This window comes from Schistocerca nitens, chromosome 3 (genome assembly GCF_023898315.1).
Source record: "Schistocerca nitens isolate TAMUIC-IGC-003100 chromosome 3, iqSchNite1.1, whole genome shotgun sequence".
Lineage (NCBI taxonomy): Eukaryota > Metazoa > Arthropoda > Insecta > Orthoptera > Acrididae > Schistocerca > Schistocerca nitens.
This window is the reverse complement of record NC_064616.1, coordinates 576,564,442-576,580,034: the sequence shown is the minus strand read 5'-3', so window position 1 is coordinate 576,580,034 and position 15,593 is coordinate 576,564,442.

Here is a 15,593-nt window from a genome sequence, read left to right as displayed (position 1 = left end):
TCCTCTTTTTCAGAAACACATTTCTTGCTACTGCTAGTCTGCAATGTACACTCAAATCCAAAAAAGTGACGCACCACGAAGGAATTATACGAATAGAACGGAAATCGGTAGAAGTGATGTACATGTACAGACAAACAAATGAAAGCAGTTTCAGAAAAATCATGTGATTTATTCAGAAGCAAGAGCTTCCCACTCTGAGAAAGTCAGCAACGCGTTAGTCCGCCTCTGGCCGTTATGCAAGCAGTTTTTCGGCTTGAAGGAGTTGTTGAATGTCCTCGTGAGGGATATCGTACCAAATTATGTCCAATTAGTGCATTAGATAGTCAAAATCCGAAGCTGGTTGGAGGGCCCTGCCCATACTGTTGTAAACGATCTTAACTGGGGAGAGATCCGGCGACCTTGATGCCCAAGGTAGAGTTTGGCAAGCACGAAGAGAAGCACTAGAAATTCTCTCGGCGTGTGGGTAGACATTATCTTGCCGAAATGTAAGCCCAGGATGGCTTGCCATGAAGGGAAACAAAAAGAGGAGTTGAATATTGTTAATATACCACTGTGCTGTAAGGGTGCCGCTAAAGATAACCAAAGGGATCCTGCTATAAAAAGAAATGGCACCTCAGACCATCACTCCTGGTTGCCCGGACGTATGTCGGCTGAAAGTCGGGTTGGTATACCATTGCTGTCTGGGGTGTCTCCAGACATAACTTCGGCCTGGAATCAAATTGACTGGAGTAGAATTGTCTTCAGTGATGAGTCTCGCTCGAACTGAGCCATGATGACCAGCGAGGACGTGTCTGGAGACTCTCGGGACAGCGGTGGGATGCCAATCTGACTGTCGCCGCCATAAAGCCTGACAACCAGGAGTGATGTTCTGGGGTATCATTTCTCTTCATAGCAGGACCCCCTTTGGTTGTCATCCGCGGTCCTCTTACAGCACAGCAGTACGTCGACGATATTCTACGCCTCGTTTTGTTGCAAGCTATCCTTGGCTCACATTTCAACAAGATAATGCCCGCCCGCACATGGAGACAGTTTCTATGTCGGCTATCCCCAATTCAGAGCAGGGCTCTCCAACCATCTTGGGATTTTGACGATCTAACGCTACAACTCGATAGAATTTGGTACGATATCCCTCAGGACATCCAACAACTCCATCAATGAATGCCAAGCCGAGTAACTGCTTGCATAAGAGCCAGCGGTGGGCGTTACTGGATTACTCAATTTGTGAAGCTCTTTCTCCTGCATAATCATCCATTTTTTTTGAAATTGTAATCACTTTTTTTCTCTACATGTACATCACATCTTCCAGTTTCCGTCCCACTTGGATAATTCCCTCCTAATGCATCTTCTCTACTTCCACCAATAGCAAAACTCATCTGCTACTTTTCTTTCAGCTTCATCTGATTTAATTCGACTACATTCCATTGCTTTTGTTTTACTTTTGCTGGTATTAATCCGAAGATCTTTTCTGTCTTTGGCAGAATTACCACGCCATCGGCAAACCTCGAAGTTTTATAGTAAAATAATTATCTATGTGGCCAGAGCTATAAATATTTTCACTAATAAGATTTCACATTTCGACACAATTGTTATCGAGTTTTTTCATTCGTTGTAATAAGATAACGAAATGGTGTGCATACTAATAAATATTTATGTTTTAGAGAATATGCTTACGGTGGATATCTGGGGTTTCATCAAACATTCACGTCATTTCTCTATATGAAGTTGAAAGATAAACTGTCTCTTCTGTCATGTGATGCTACAATCACTGTTCTGCTACATTAATTGTTCCACTACCATCTTTATTGGAGATGTATTTCTTGCACACTTTGAAAATTAAAATCTCGAAATATACATTTAAAAGTTTTATATCGCCTACGATTCGTTTGGAGAAACGCTACCAGAGTCACCATAAAAAAATCGTAAAGTGTACGAGTTAAAAAGGTCTCCATCTAAAAACTTCAAGTTGACCATCAAGATGTTAACCAAAATTAGCCCTTTCTAAACGTAATCTTCACGGTAAGTCTCGAGAGTAATTAGGACATACCACTGCTTGGAAACCTTAGATTACGGATGCTTCCATAGAAGTTCGTACCATCGACCTTATAAAGAAGCAGCGAACATCAAAACTCATTCTAGTGGGACCATCGTTATAAGTGACAAAGACAACTTTGGGAAATGTTCTATTTTTTCCTTTGCCCGTGATTTTCATTTTATTACTACTACAACAACAAAAACAACAACAACAGAGTAGACATTTATACGTGGAAGCAAAGACAATGTTACTGGTTATAAAGGAGAAAAAAGTTTTCAATAAGCCAGCTTCTGCCGGCCGGAGTAGTCGAGCGGCTAGCCTGGAACCGCGAGACCGCTACGGTCGCAGGTTCGAATCCTGCCTCGGGCATGGATGTGTGTGATGCCCTTAGGTTAGTTAGGTTTAAGTAGTTCTAAGTTCTAGGAGACTGATGACCTCAGCAGTTAAGTCCCATAGTACTCAGAGCCATTTGAACCAAGCCAGTTTCTATATTATAGAGTTGCGACAGATGATGTTAGGTTAATATTACAAAATACCGGCATGAGATCTGTATTTCTTAAAATGTACTTTAATCTTTCTATCTTTCTTACATATAAGAAACCAAAGAATCCCAAAGAGTTATCAAAGACATGGCAGCCTATTTCCAGACTGCAGGTGTTTTCGAGGGAAGTGATGCCTGTAGTAAAAGGTATGCGTGATAGATATATCGCTCGATTCAAGAAAGAAGAAAGGGCACACGCTCCAAATAGTAATAAATTCAACCGTAGCGTGACATTGAGAGAAGTTACTGGCAGAGCGTAGACTTCAGAAACATATGTGCCCTCTGAGAATGGTCCCATCTCCAGCATAGGACACAAATGATGGATCTGTTTGCTTTACCAAGCAACGACTGCAAGCTATAGGTTGCCTGGCACACAGTTCTGAAAAAAACACGGAGAATCCTCAACATGTTAAGTACATATGCTTAGTCTTTATTGTGGCAGTCACCATAACAAATGTAAATAGCCAAGAGCAAAATCATACTATCATCAGGTCAACTCTACGTCTTAGAATAAGATAAAAGTCTGGAAAGTCGGTATAGAGTGTTTTAGTGCCATAACAGACTAAAGAAACGCCCAAGAATAATTAAAGAAGAAAAAATGTTAGAATGATAAGAGAAAAGTTTTTTCTTTTCGTTTTTCTCCTAACTTCAAAGTGACGTGGAGCCACTACCCACGGAATGACTTAGTCCAACTTGCTGGACAAAATAGATTGCTTTTTATAACTGTTTCCTGTATTTTGTGAATCAAAACACACACTGAACTGGTGTAATATTTTAAAATATTTTTTTATTTTATTTTACAAACCTGTCTTCGACTGTTACACCATAGTCAGGTACGAAAATACACTACTGGCCATTAAAATTGCTGCACCAAGAAGAAATGCAGATGATAAACGGGTATTCATTGGACAAATATATTATACTAGAACTGACATGTGATTACATTTTCACGTAATTTGGGTGCATAGATCCTGAGAAATCAGTACCCAGAACAACTACCTCTGGCCGTAATAATGGCCTTGATACGCCTGAGCGTTGAGTCAAACAGATGGCGTGTACAGGTACAGCTGCCCATGCAGCTTCAACACGATACCACAGTTCATCAAGAGTAGTGACTGGCGTATTGTGACGAGCCAGTTGCTCGGCCACCATTGACCAGACGTTTTCAATTGGTGAGAGATTTGGAGAATGTGCTGGCCAGGGCAGCAGTCGAACATTTTCTGTATCCAGAAAGGCCCGTACATGACCTGCAACAAGCGGTCGTGCATTATCCTGCTGAAATGTAGGGTTTCGCAGGGATCGAGTGAAGGATAGAGCCACGGGTCGTAACACATCTGACATGTAACGACCACTGTTCAAAGTTCCGTCAATGCGAAGAAGAGGTGACCGAGACGTGTAACCAATGGCAGCCCCTACCATCACGCCGGGTGATAACGCCAGTATGGCGATGACGAATACACGCTTCCAATGTGCGTTCACCGCGATGTCGCCAAACACGGATGCGACCATCATGATGCTGTAAACAGAACCTGGATTCATCCGAAAAAATGACGTTTTGCCATTCGAGCACCCAGGTTCGTCGTTGAGTACACCATCGCAGGCGCTCCTGTCTGTGATGCAGCGTCAAGGGTAACCGCAGCCATGGTCTCCGAGCTGATAGTCCATGCTGCTGCAAACTTCGTCGAACTGTTCGTGCAGATGGTTGTCGTCTTGCAAACGTCCCCATCTGTTGACTGAGGGATCGAGACGTGGCTGCACGATCCGTTACAGCCATGCGGATAAGATGCCTGTCATCTCGACTGTTAGTGATATGAGGCCGTTGGGATACATCACGGCGTTCCGTATTACCCTCCTGAACCCACCGATTCCCTATTCTGCTAACAGTCATTGGACCTCGGCCAACGAGAGCAGCAATGTCGCGATACGATAAACCGCAATCGCGATGGGCTACAATCCGATCTTTATCAAAGTCGGAAACGTGACGGTACGCATTTCTCCTCCTTACACGAGGCATCACAACAACGTTTCACCAGGCAACGCCGGTCAACTGCTGTTTGTGTATGAGAAATCGGTTGGAAACTTTCCTCATGTCAGCACGTTGTAGGTGTGGCCACCGGCGCCAACCTTGTGTGAATGCTTTGAAAAGCTTATCATTTGCATATCACAGCATCTTCTTCCTGTCGATTAAATTTCGTGTCTGTTGCACGTCATTTTCGTGGTGTAGCAATTTTAATGGCCAGTAGTGTAAATATGCATGGCTGTGAAACTTTTTGTAGGATCAAAGATTTTAACTAGTGCATCAACAGAGTATCTCAGTCTGTTTCCAAAGGTGACAATTGTTAATATTTGATATAGTACTAAAACGAGAGGAATTATTTCAATGAGAATTTGATGTGAAACTATTTAACTTAGATAAATTATATGACACATTAAATATTGAACTATACAACAAAATACAACCTTTGTTCTAATAAAAAATGAGCTGAACAATATACTTTGGTGGCATGTTCCGAGTGAGTGGCTGAACAAGATAATCTTGTCTTTAACAGATCAAGTATTACAAACAGTTAACATACATAAATGAGATTAAGCAGTTAAGTGAAGCACTTTTGACTATACAAAGTAATTTTTTTAAAGGGCATGTGAAACTACAGTAACTGAAACAAAGGAAAAAGGGGGGCATGTGAGTAGGAGGAGTAATTTACAACGTGATCCAGATGGGACTATGAGTAATAATCGCAGTTAGATGTGAAAAGTAGGGGAACAGGACCATTCAGTGCTAAGCTTGGGCAAATGGGTACATATTTATTACTCGCCCTTATTTCAAGGTAGTTCATCCTAACAGATGTGATGTAAGACTTCATTTTGTACGTTGTAACGCGGCCTTCTTTAAGCGGGTGGTCTACAAAGTAGATTCTCATTTTCTAAGTTTCCAACTTCTGTTATGTTCCTTCAAGTACGTTCTTATTGTCCTGCCAGACTGACTTGTATAGAACTTTCCACAATTACAAGTGATTTAGGATATTCCACTCTTTTATAAAGCATTCCACTCATTTCCAAAGCTGAAGTACTGCCTTTGATACTGGGAAAAAGAATGCAGTAGTGTTGTGCACATAAAATGATGTTTTAAAATTCCTAGATTTGCTCTTTCTGGCTACATCAGGGAGACTTTTCCTACATATGGAATGTGCACTATTTATTGAGGTCTTAAGGTGATCGGTCGAGCACAGGATAAAGAACAGAGGTGGCCTTTTGTTTATGTTTTTTATGCATTGTGGAGTCCACCAAGGCAGGAGTGTAGCCATTGTTTGATGCTATTTGTTTGAGTATACAGATATTTAATTCAATTTGGAAGTTATCATGATTCATGGAATGGATACTAGGCGATGTATCACCGAATGTGAAGAAATGTGTTACGGGATTACTGGATGTTGAAAATTGGGAGGTATTGCAATGTCTGTGGTGCTAGTCTCCCTATAAATACTAAACGTGTGTTTGTGACCACTGATATCTATAGTTAGAAATAAATAATTTATGGAGTTTCGGGGATGACTTTCAAAATTATTCAGACATGACTCCTCACAACCAAATATTAATTATGCAATTTGTATGAGCTGAAGCACCCTGAAATAGAAGGTTTGGGAATTGTGCAGAATCTTTGAAGTCTTCCCATGGTAATGCGAGAGGAAACCAAAGTAGATCAGTAGGCAACGACCGGGCAGAATGACAACAAGAAAGGACTGTTGATTTTACAGACTACAGGGTCATGAGATAGAGTTGATTGCTACGCACCGTAAGAGATAGCTATCCAAAGCGCCTGTGCAACAGAATGACATCATAGAGAGAGGAAGATGCCGTCATTGGGTGGACCACGCGAGGTGAAGTAAGAAAGTATAAGTTGGACAGAGGAACAGTTGGAACAGTTATTCACAGCACTGACGCTGCAGAATATGTCCACCCCTGCTTCTGAAAGGCGAAGTTGAGGCACCTTTCAACTACAGCCGGAGTGTCCAGAAAGCCGATCATTAAAGGAAAACAGGCCAAGTGAAGTCATCATCACCTCACAACGTCTCTAAGCATTGAAGATGGTGTAGACTTGTCCCTGTGGAATCTACCTCTACATGATCTGTAGGCGACTCCTCTAAGAAGAATCATACCTGGTTCCTAGAGGACGGATCGATGAACTCGCTGTCTGGTCTACTCCCCCAAACAACCCAACCCCCCCCCCCCCCCTCCCCCTAGAAGACGAACAAGTTGGCGACCAACAGATGATATTTCAGACAAATGTGCAGGCCTCCAGAGAAGTCTTATCATCCCCGGACACAAATAATTAGGCAGTAGGCACTGCCCTGCTAAAATAGGACATGCAGAAAGTCCTCGGGAATGAATCAAGATCTCACCTCCTATTCAATATTAGCTCAAACCATTACACTGGGTACTGTCCGCTATGCCTTTCAACAATGCCGACTGTCAGTTTCCTGTCACCACCTGCCCCTTTGAAATCGCTCATGTGTTGATACTGCTACATTTGACGGTACATAATGGTACTTGCTTCATGATTAGACTTCGTCTATTGGCTCTTCAATGACTAATCTTAGTATAACACTGACTCATCCGGTCACACAAGAGTGAGCTACGCGTACGCCGTCTGTGTGTAGTCTTTACCACATACTAGTTGGTTGGTTGGTTTTGGGGGAAGGAGACCAGACAGCGAGGTCATCGGTCTCATCGGATTAGGGAATGACGGGGAAGGAAGTCGGCCGTGCCCTTTGAAAGGAACCATCCCGGCATTTGCCTGGAGCGATTTAGGGAAATCACGGAAAACCTAAATCAGGATGGCCGGACGCGGGATTGAACCGTCGTCCTCCCGAATGCGAGTCCAGTGTCTAACCACTGCGCCACCTCGCTCGGTCCCACATACTAGTGGTACACTGTTTTACATACACTCTGAAAGGTGTTTGCAGTTTTTTATTCTCCACAAAAATTTATGTTGTATGGCCTACGTTAGCTTCCCAGTTCATAGGCTGTAATTATGAAGAATAAATAAATAAATACCCTCTGAAAGAGGGAAGATCATGGTTTCATGTCCAGTCGACGACGTGATCATTAGTACAATTTCGAATTGCGGAAGGGTAGAGGAGGAAATCGGTCGTTTCCTTTCAAAGGAACCATCCCGATATTCGCTTTAAGAGATTTAGGGAAATCACGGAAAACATAAATCTGAGTAGTCAGATTGTGACCCAAACCGCTGTCCTCCCGAATACAACACCAGTGTCTTACCACTACATTATCTGGTTCTGTGCATATGCCTTCGGGATTTAGATTGATTTGAACTATTCTTGTTCGGTATTCAAACTTTTACCAACGTAAGTGTGTAGCACAGCTTGTCCGCAACCCTCTGCACATCAAAACAATGTGATGAAAGGAACGCCTACATATTTAGGAGATGATAATTTCAGTGTCTTTCTCGGTCTTACCGCCAGAAGGATCTTGTGCATGCTAAATTAGGGCGTGGCAAGAGCTCCCCTATCTACAGCTTTTCGTCACGTGGCTTGTTAAAGAAAGGTTGCATGCATCATGAAATGGCGCCGCTAATAAATAATTTGAATAAACGTGCACCATTTTATATTCTTTCTCAACAACAGTCCTTCGACACTGGGATAACTGACGTACCGAGTGACGTGGCGTAAAAATAGTCGCCCTTTAATTTTGTTCCTTTCAGTCCAGCTTGGATTTTCTTTCTTCTCCGGCTATAAATTGAGTTAATGGCGACGTGCAGACTGCGACCTCCATAACCTTTTAACACTGGATACACTTTGCAACTCTATAGACTCCCTAACTAATAGCCTTCCTGACATTTTAATGTCAAAGTGTAACGGATTATTCCAGCAAAAGGTCTCAGATGGCGACCTGCGGGTACTTTTCGGCTGCTAGCTATTAAAATGCTTGTAAATGTCGGGCGTTAACGGCAGCAAGTCGTCACCTTACCTTAGCGTGAGACTGCGAGCGATCTCTTTTCAGAAAGGTGTTCTGTCAGGCTCGGTAAAGTACTGGACTGATACGCTCATATGATCCAATGAGCGCTAGAATTTCTTTATTCTTTTAGTTTATGCAACATAAAAGTGTCCCACCAAATGTTCTTGCACGCTTCTAGTAACTGAGACATCGCACACGCAGATGAACACTGCTTTATCATTTTCTTGTTTTCAGCACATGCTGGTCCAGACGTTTTCCGGTATGCTGACGCAGCGTGAGGTATGCGTGAACTGTCCGTGGGCATCTTTACACAGTTGGTTGTACCAGGCAGGAAGTACCTCAAATTTTGTTAATTTGTGGTTATTTTTGCGGACTGATTGTTGTTTGTTTTGCGTGAGTGCTGTTTAATGAAATTAATCATTATTTTTAGGATACAAATTTGTGTTCCTTTCTCTCGTTTCGCATTAGAGCTCACTTTTCGGGTTATTTGCTACCTGCACTAAACAGGCGCGCACGCGCGCGCGCGCGCGCGCGCGCGCTTTATGTGTGTGTGTATGAATCTGATGAAGTATTCGGTTTGCATAGCTGATGGTGATCTTAGATAATAAATTAAAAGCAAATCCTAGAGAATATTTTTTTCTGGACGTCAGGCTGCTCAAGGAACCAACTAGAAATCGTCCACGAAGACCCTCAATTGACTAACCTTCTCGAAACACGTATTCACGTAACTAAACTTCAGTCAGTTTCGAACTCACAAGGATCGTTTCTCATCTCAAATAGGAATTTGTGTTTAAGCATTTGAACATAGACCCGTGGTCTAGGGGTATCGTCTTTGATTCATAATCAAAACGTATTCGGTCCCGGGTTCGAATCCCGCCGCTGCTTAAACATTGATTTACGATCAGCGTTGGCGACCGAAGACTTCCGGCATAATGACTGGGTGTTGTGTGCTGTTCTTAGGTTAGTTAGGTTTAAGTAGTTCTAAGTTCTAGGGGACTGATGACCATAGATGTTAAATCCCATAGTGCTCAGTGCCATTTTTGAACTTCCGGCATAAGAAGTCACCCCTCATTCTGCAAACGGCCTTGTCAAAGAGAGCGGAGGAGCGGACAGAAGCCGAGCGGTCTAAGGCGCTGCAGTCATGGACTGAGTGGCTGATCCCGGCGGAGGTTCGAGTCCTCCCTCGGGCATGGGTGTGTGTGTTTGTACTTAGGATAATTTAGGTTAAGTAGTGTGTAAGCTTAGGGACTGATGACCTTAGCAGTTACGTCCCATAAGATTTCAATTTAAACATTTTGAACATTTTTGAGCGAACAGAGGTCAGGTCACTCTCTTATCCTGGAGGTGGGAAACTGCCCCTAAAGACGGAAGAATCAGCAGTGGTCAACGGCATGAGGATGCAGAAGGCATTGCAATCCACTGCATTACAGACATGTGGCCTGTAATTGAAGAAGCGTCATGATGATCTCTCCATTGGCAAAAGATTCCGGAATAGTCCCCCATTCGGATCTCCGGGAGGGGACTGCCAAGGTGCCATGAGAAAAAGACTGAATAATCAAAGGAAGGATAACGTTCTACGAGTCGGGGTGTGGAATGTCAGAAGCTTGAACGTGGCAGGGAAACTAGAAAATCTGAAAAGGGAAATGCAAAGGCTCAATATAGATATAGTAGGGGTCAGTCAAGTGAAGTGGAAAGAAGACAAAGATTTCTGGTCAGATGAGTGCAGGATAATATCAACGGCAGCAGCAAATGGTATAACGGGAGTAGGATTCGTTATGAATAGGAAGGTAGGGCAGAGAGAGTGTTAATGTGAACAGTTCAGTGATAGGGTTGTTCTTATCAGAATCGACAGCAAACCAACACCGACCACGATAGTTCAGGTATACATGCCGAGGTCGCAAGCTGAAGGTGAAGAGACAGAGAAAGTATATGAGGATACCGAAAGGGTAATACACTATGTAAAGGGAGATGAAAATCTAATAATCATGGGAGACTGGAATGCAGTCGTAGGGGAAGGAGAAGAAGAAGAAAAGGTTACAGTAGAGTATAGGTTTCGGACAACGAATGAGAGAGGAGAAAGACTAATTGAGTTCTGTAACAAGTTTCAGCTAGTAATAGCGAATGCCCTGTTCAAGAATCACAAGAGGAGGAGGTATACTTGGAAAAGGCCGGGTGATACGAGAAGATTTCAGTTAGATTACATCATGGTCGGACAGAGATTCAGAAATCAGATACTGAATCGTAAGGCGTACCCTGGAGCAGACATAGAGTCAGATCACAATATGGTAGTGATGAAGAGTAGGTTGAAGTTTAAGACATTAGTCAGGAAGAATCAATACGCAAAGAAGTGGGATATGGAAGCACTAAGAAATGACGAGATAGAGTTGAAGTTCTCTAATGCTATAGATACAGCAATAAGGAATAGCTCAGTAGGCAGTACAGTTGAAGAGGAATTGACATCTCTAAAAAGGGCCATCACAGAAGTTGGGTAGGAAAACATAGGTACAAAGAAGGTAACTGCGAAGAAACCGTGGGTAACAGAAGAAATACTTCGATTGATGGCGAAAGGAGGGAGTACAAAAATGTTCTGGTAAACTCACGAATAGAGAAATACAAGTTGCTGAGGAATGAAATAAATAGGAAATGCAGGAAAGCTAGGACGAAATGGCTGCAGGAAAAATGTGAAGACACTGAAAAAGAAATAATTGTCGGAGGGACTAACTCAGCGTACAGGAAAGTCAAAACAACCTTCGGTGACATTAAAAGCAAGGGTGAGAACATTAAGAGTGTAACGGGAATTACACCGCTAAACGCAGAGGAGAGAGCGGATAGGTGGAAACAATACATTTAAAGCCTCTATGAGGGGGAAGATCTGTCTGATGTGATAGAAGAAGAAACAGGAGTCGATTTAGAAGAGATAGGGGATCCAGTATTAGAATCAGAATTTAAAACAGCTTTGGAGGACTTAAGATCAAATAAGGCAGAAGGGATAGATAACATTCCATCAGAATTTCTAAAATCATTGAGGGAAGTGGCAACAAAACGACTAATCACGTTGGTGTGTAGAATGTATGAGTCTGGCGACATACCATCTGACTTTCGGAAAAGCATCATCCACACAGTTCCGAAGGCAGCAAGAGCTGACAAGTGCGAGAATTACACCACAATAAGCTTCACAGCTCACGTATGCAAGTTGCTTACAAGCACAATATACAGAAGAATGGAAAAGAAAATTGAGGATGCACTTGCTGACGAATCAGTTTGGCTTTAGAAAAGGTAAAGGCACCAGAGACGCAATCCTGACGTTGCGGTTAATAACGGAAGCAAGACTAAAGAAAAATCAAGACACGTTCATAGGATTTGTCGACCTTGAAAAAGCGTTCGACAATGTAAAATGGTGCAAGATGTTCGAAATTCTGAGAAAAGAAGGGGTAAGCTATAGGGAGAGACGGGCCATATACAATACGGACAACAGCTAAGAGCGAATAATAAGAGTGGACGACCAAGAACGTAGTGCTCGTATTACAAAGGGTGTAAGACAAGGATGTAGCCTTTCGTCCCTACTGTTCAATCTGTACATTGGGGAAGCAATGATAGAAGTAAAATAAAAGTTCAGGAGTGGAATTAAAATTCAAGGTGAAAGGATATCAATGATACGATTCGCTGATGACATTGCTATCCAGAGTGAAAGGGAAGAAGAATTATATGATCTGCTGAACGGAATGAACAATCTAATGAGCACAGAGTATGGATTGAGAGTAAATCGAAGAAATACGAAGGTAATGAGAAGTAGTAGAAATGAGAACAGCAAGAAACTAGACATCAGGATTGATAGTCACGAAGTAGATGAAGTTAAAGAGTTCTGCTACCTAGGCAGTACGACAACCAATCACGGACGGAGTAAGGAGGATATCAAAAGCAGACTAGCAATGGCAAAAAGGGCATTCCTGCCCAAGAGAAGTCTACTAATATCAAATATCAGCCTTAATTTGAGAAATAAATTTATGAGAATGTACGTCTGGAGTACAGCATTGTATGGTAGTGAAACATGGACTGTGGGAAAACCGGAACAGAATAGAGTCGAAGCATTTGAGATGTGGTGCTACAGACAAATGTTGAAAATTAGGTGGACTGATAAGGTAAGGAATGAGGAGATTCTGTGCAGAATCGGAGAGGAAAAAAATGGTTCAAATGGCTCTGAACACTATGCGACTTAACGGCTGAGGTCATCAGTCGCCTAGAACTTAGAACTAAATAAACCTAACTAACCTAAGGACATCGCACACATCCATGCCCGAGGCAGGATTCGAACCTGCGACCGTAGCGGTCGTTCGGTTCCAGACTGCAGCGCCTAGACGGAGAGGAAAGGAATATGTGGAAAACGCTGATAATGATGATAGGACATCTGTTCAGACATGAGGGAATGACTTCCATGATGCTAGAGGGAGCTGTAGAGGGCAAAAACAGCAGATGAAGACAGAGTTTGAAATACATCCAGCAAATAATATAGAACATAGGTTGCAAGTGCTACTCTGAGATGAAGAGCTAAGCACAGGAGAGTAATTCGTGATTCGTGGCGGGCCGCATCAAACCAGTGAGAAGACTTTTTTTTTAAAAAAAAAAAAAAAACCTAGGCCATCTCACACTTCTAACCTCGTCTGCGACGGCGTGCGTGTGTGTTACTCTTGGTTTGTACTCAACAGCGCTTGCCGTCTTGGGGGAGGTTTAGTACACGTGTGTCAATACTGTCATACATACAAAGAAAAAAGAATGAACGAAACTGTTAGTGTTTGGAACGTTATAAATGTTGTGGCATCAAACTTAAGAAGGCGCTATCCAACGGAGGATGTTATACGACAGGATGATGCCACGTTTCTGGCGGGTCTACTTATTCAGGAATAGCACAGCGAGCCGGCCCTTTGTGGCCGAGCGGTTCTAGGCACTTCAGTCCGGAACCGCGCTGCTACTACGGTCGCAGGTTCGAATCCTGCCTCGGGTATGGATGTGTGTGATGTCCTTAGGTTAGTTAGGTTTAAGTAGTTCTCTAAGTCTACGGGACTGATGACCTCAGATGTTAAGTCCCATAGTGCTTAGAGCCATTTGAACCATTTTGAATAGGATAGTGGATTAAGAAAACGACTTTATAGACGATAAAAAATTAATTGTGTTGAAGACTGTAGTGCTAGTAGCAGTAGCGTAAACAGTGCTCCTCAACAGGAAGTTAACGGCTCGGGGGACAATGAACCTTCACCAGAAAAGAAATTCAATACTGTTAGTATTTTAAAAATTTTTCTTTAGGAAGTCTTGAACGTATTTATGATAATTATCATACACCTCTACCTAAAGTTGGTACAGCTCGTTATTTAAGAGACATGTATCTATAAAAAACGCATGTAACGTCAAAGTAATATTTGATTATGTGGAGAAAAAAGACGTTATGAACATCCATTTCGAGAAAACAAGGCAATCAAAGAACTGAAGATAAAACAATACATGCTATCGCAATTAGACATAGCATGGAATGAAGGGAAATGTGTCCATTACTAGCATCTGAAATTCTGGTCACTGCAAAAAGCAAGATAAATTTGACATACAAAAATTTTAAAAAATGTTCAAATGTGTGTGAAATCTTATGGGACTTAACTGCTAAGGTCATCAGTCCCTAAGCTTACACACTACTTAACCTAAATTATCCTAAGGACAAACACAAACACACCCATGCCCGAGGGAGGTTCAAAATGGTTCAAATGGCTCTGAGCACTATGGGACTTAACTTCTGAGGTCATCGGTCCCCTAGAACTTAGAACTACTTAAACCTAACTAACCTAAGGACATCACACACATCCATGCCCGAGGCAGGATTCGAACCTGCGACCGTAGCAGCAGCGCGGTTCCAGACTGAAGCGCCTAGAACCACACGGCCACTCCGACCGGCCCCGAGGGAGGACTCGAACCTCCGCCGGGACCAGCCGCACAGTCCATGACTGCAGCGCCTAAGACCGCTCGGCTAATCCCGCGCGGCACAAAAATTAAAACCGTTCTGTATCTTTCATTGCACGTTTCTAGAAAGAATACAGAATGTACCGTAGACCCATCACTGCTTTCGTGACAGCTAGAGATGTGCAGGAAGACCAAGATATTCACCAGTCTGGGGCCTGTTTTGTCGAAGACGTAAACCAGAAAATTTCGTTAATTTTGGTAATTGCAGCGTCGCAAATAACCAAAAGTGTATACTACTTTGTGATTCTTTGAGTTCTCACAAGGATACAACAGTAGTAAATGATTAATTTGCAGGTAAAGACATTCAATGCATGATCACTACGCCAAAAACAACAATATATGTATAGCTTTTGGATGCATATTTCTTCCAGCAGTATAAAATATATGCAAGAATGATAACAGACTTCATAAGGGCTCTCCGTAGTGACTTAGACACTAAATTACTCGTAGGATATAGAATTTTCATAATGAAACTACATCCTGTTATTCATAACCAGACATCTCTGTGCTTCAGTATTCCTGGCAAGAGGCTGGGTAAAAGACTCCCGCACATGCTGTTGAATTCAGGAATGTGATTCAAATGGAATTTGATTCTGCAGCTCAGGAATGTGATTCTGAGGATTGTCCAGATATTGCTTTCGGCAAATGTGCCTGTTGTGATGCTGTACATTATTTAATTTTTTTTAATTGCCTCTCTAAGTGCAAAGGTGCAGATTGCAATTATACGAAAACAATAAATACGACTATTTTTGTTGTGAGTGGTAAAAAATTAAGCAATTGACGTCCTCATCTGTCCCATTGCTATGGAAGCAACAAAATACATTTTTTGCCCTCGTTGGTTGTTAGGTGTCATTCGAGCTGTTACACACGCATGAGCAATAGAACTTTAGACAGCTTCCGTGTTGTAGAGAACGCGCTCCTGTCGCTGCAGCAAATAGACTGTCCTGTGTGTCGAGTGATTGGGACGTCGTAACACCTAACGTTGTCCCGCTGTCCACCGGCCCGACAGTCGATGGACAAGAGGCGCTATTGCCGTATTTGACG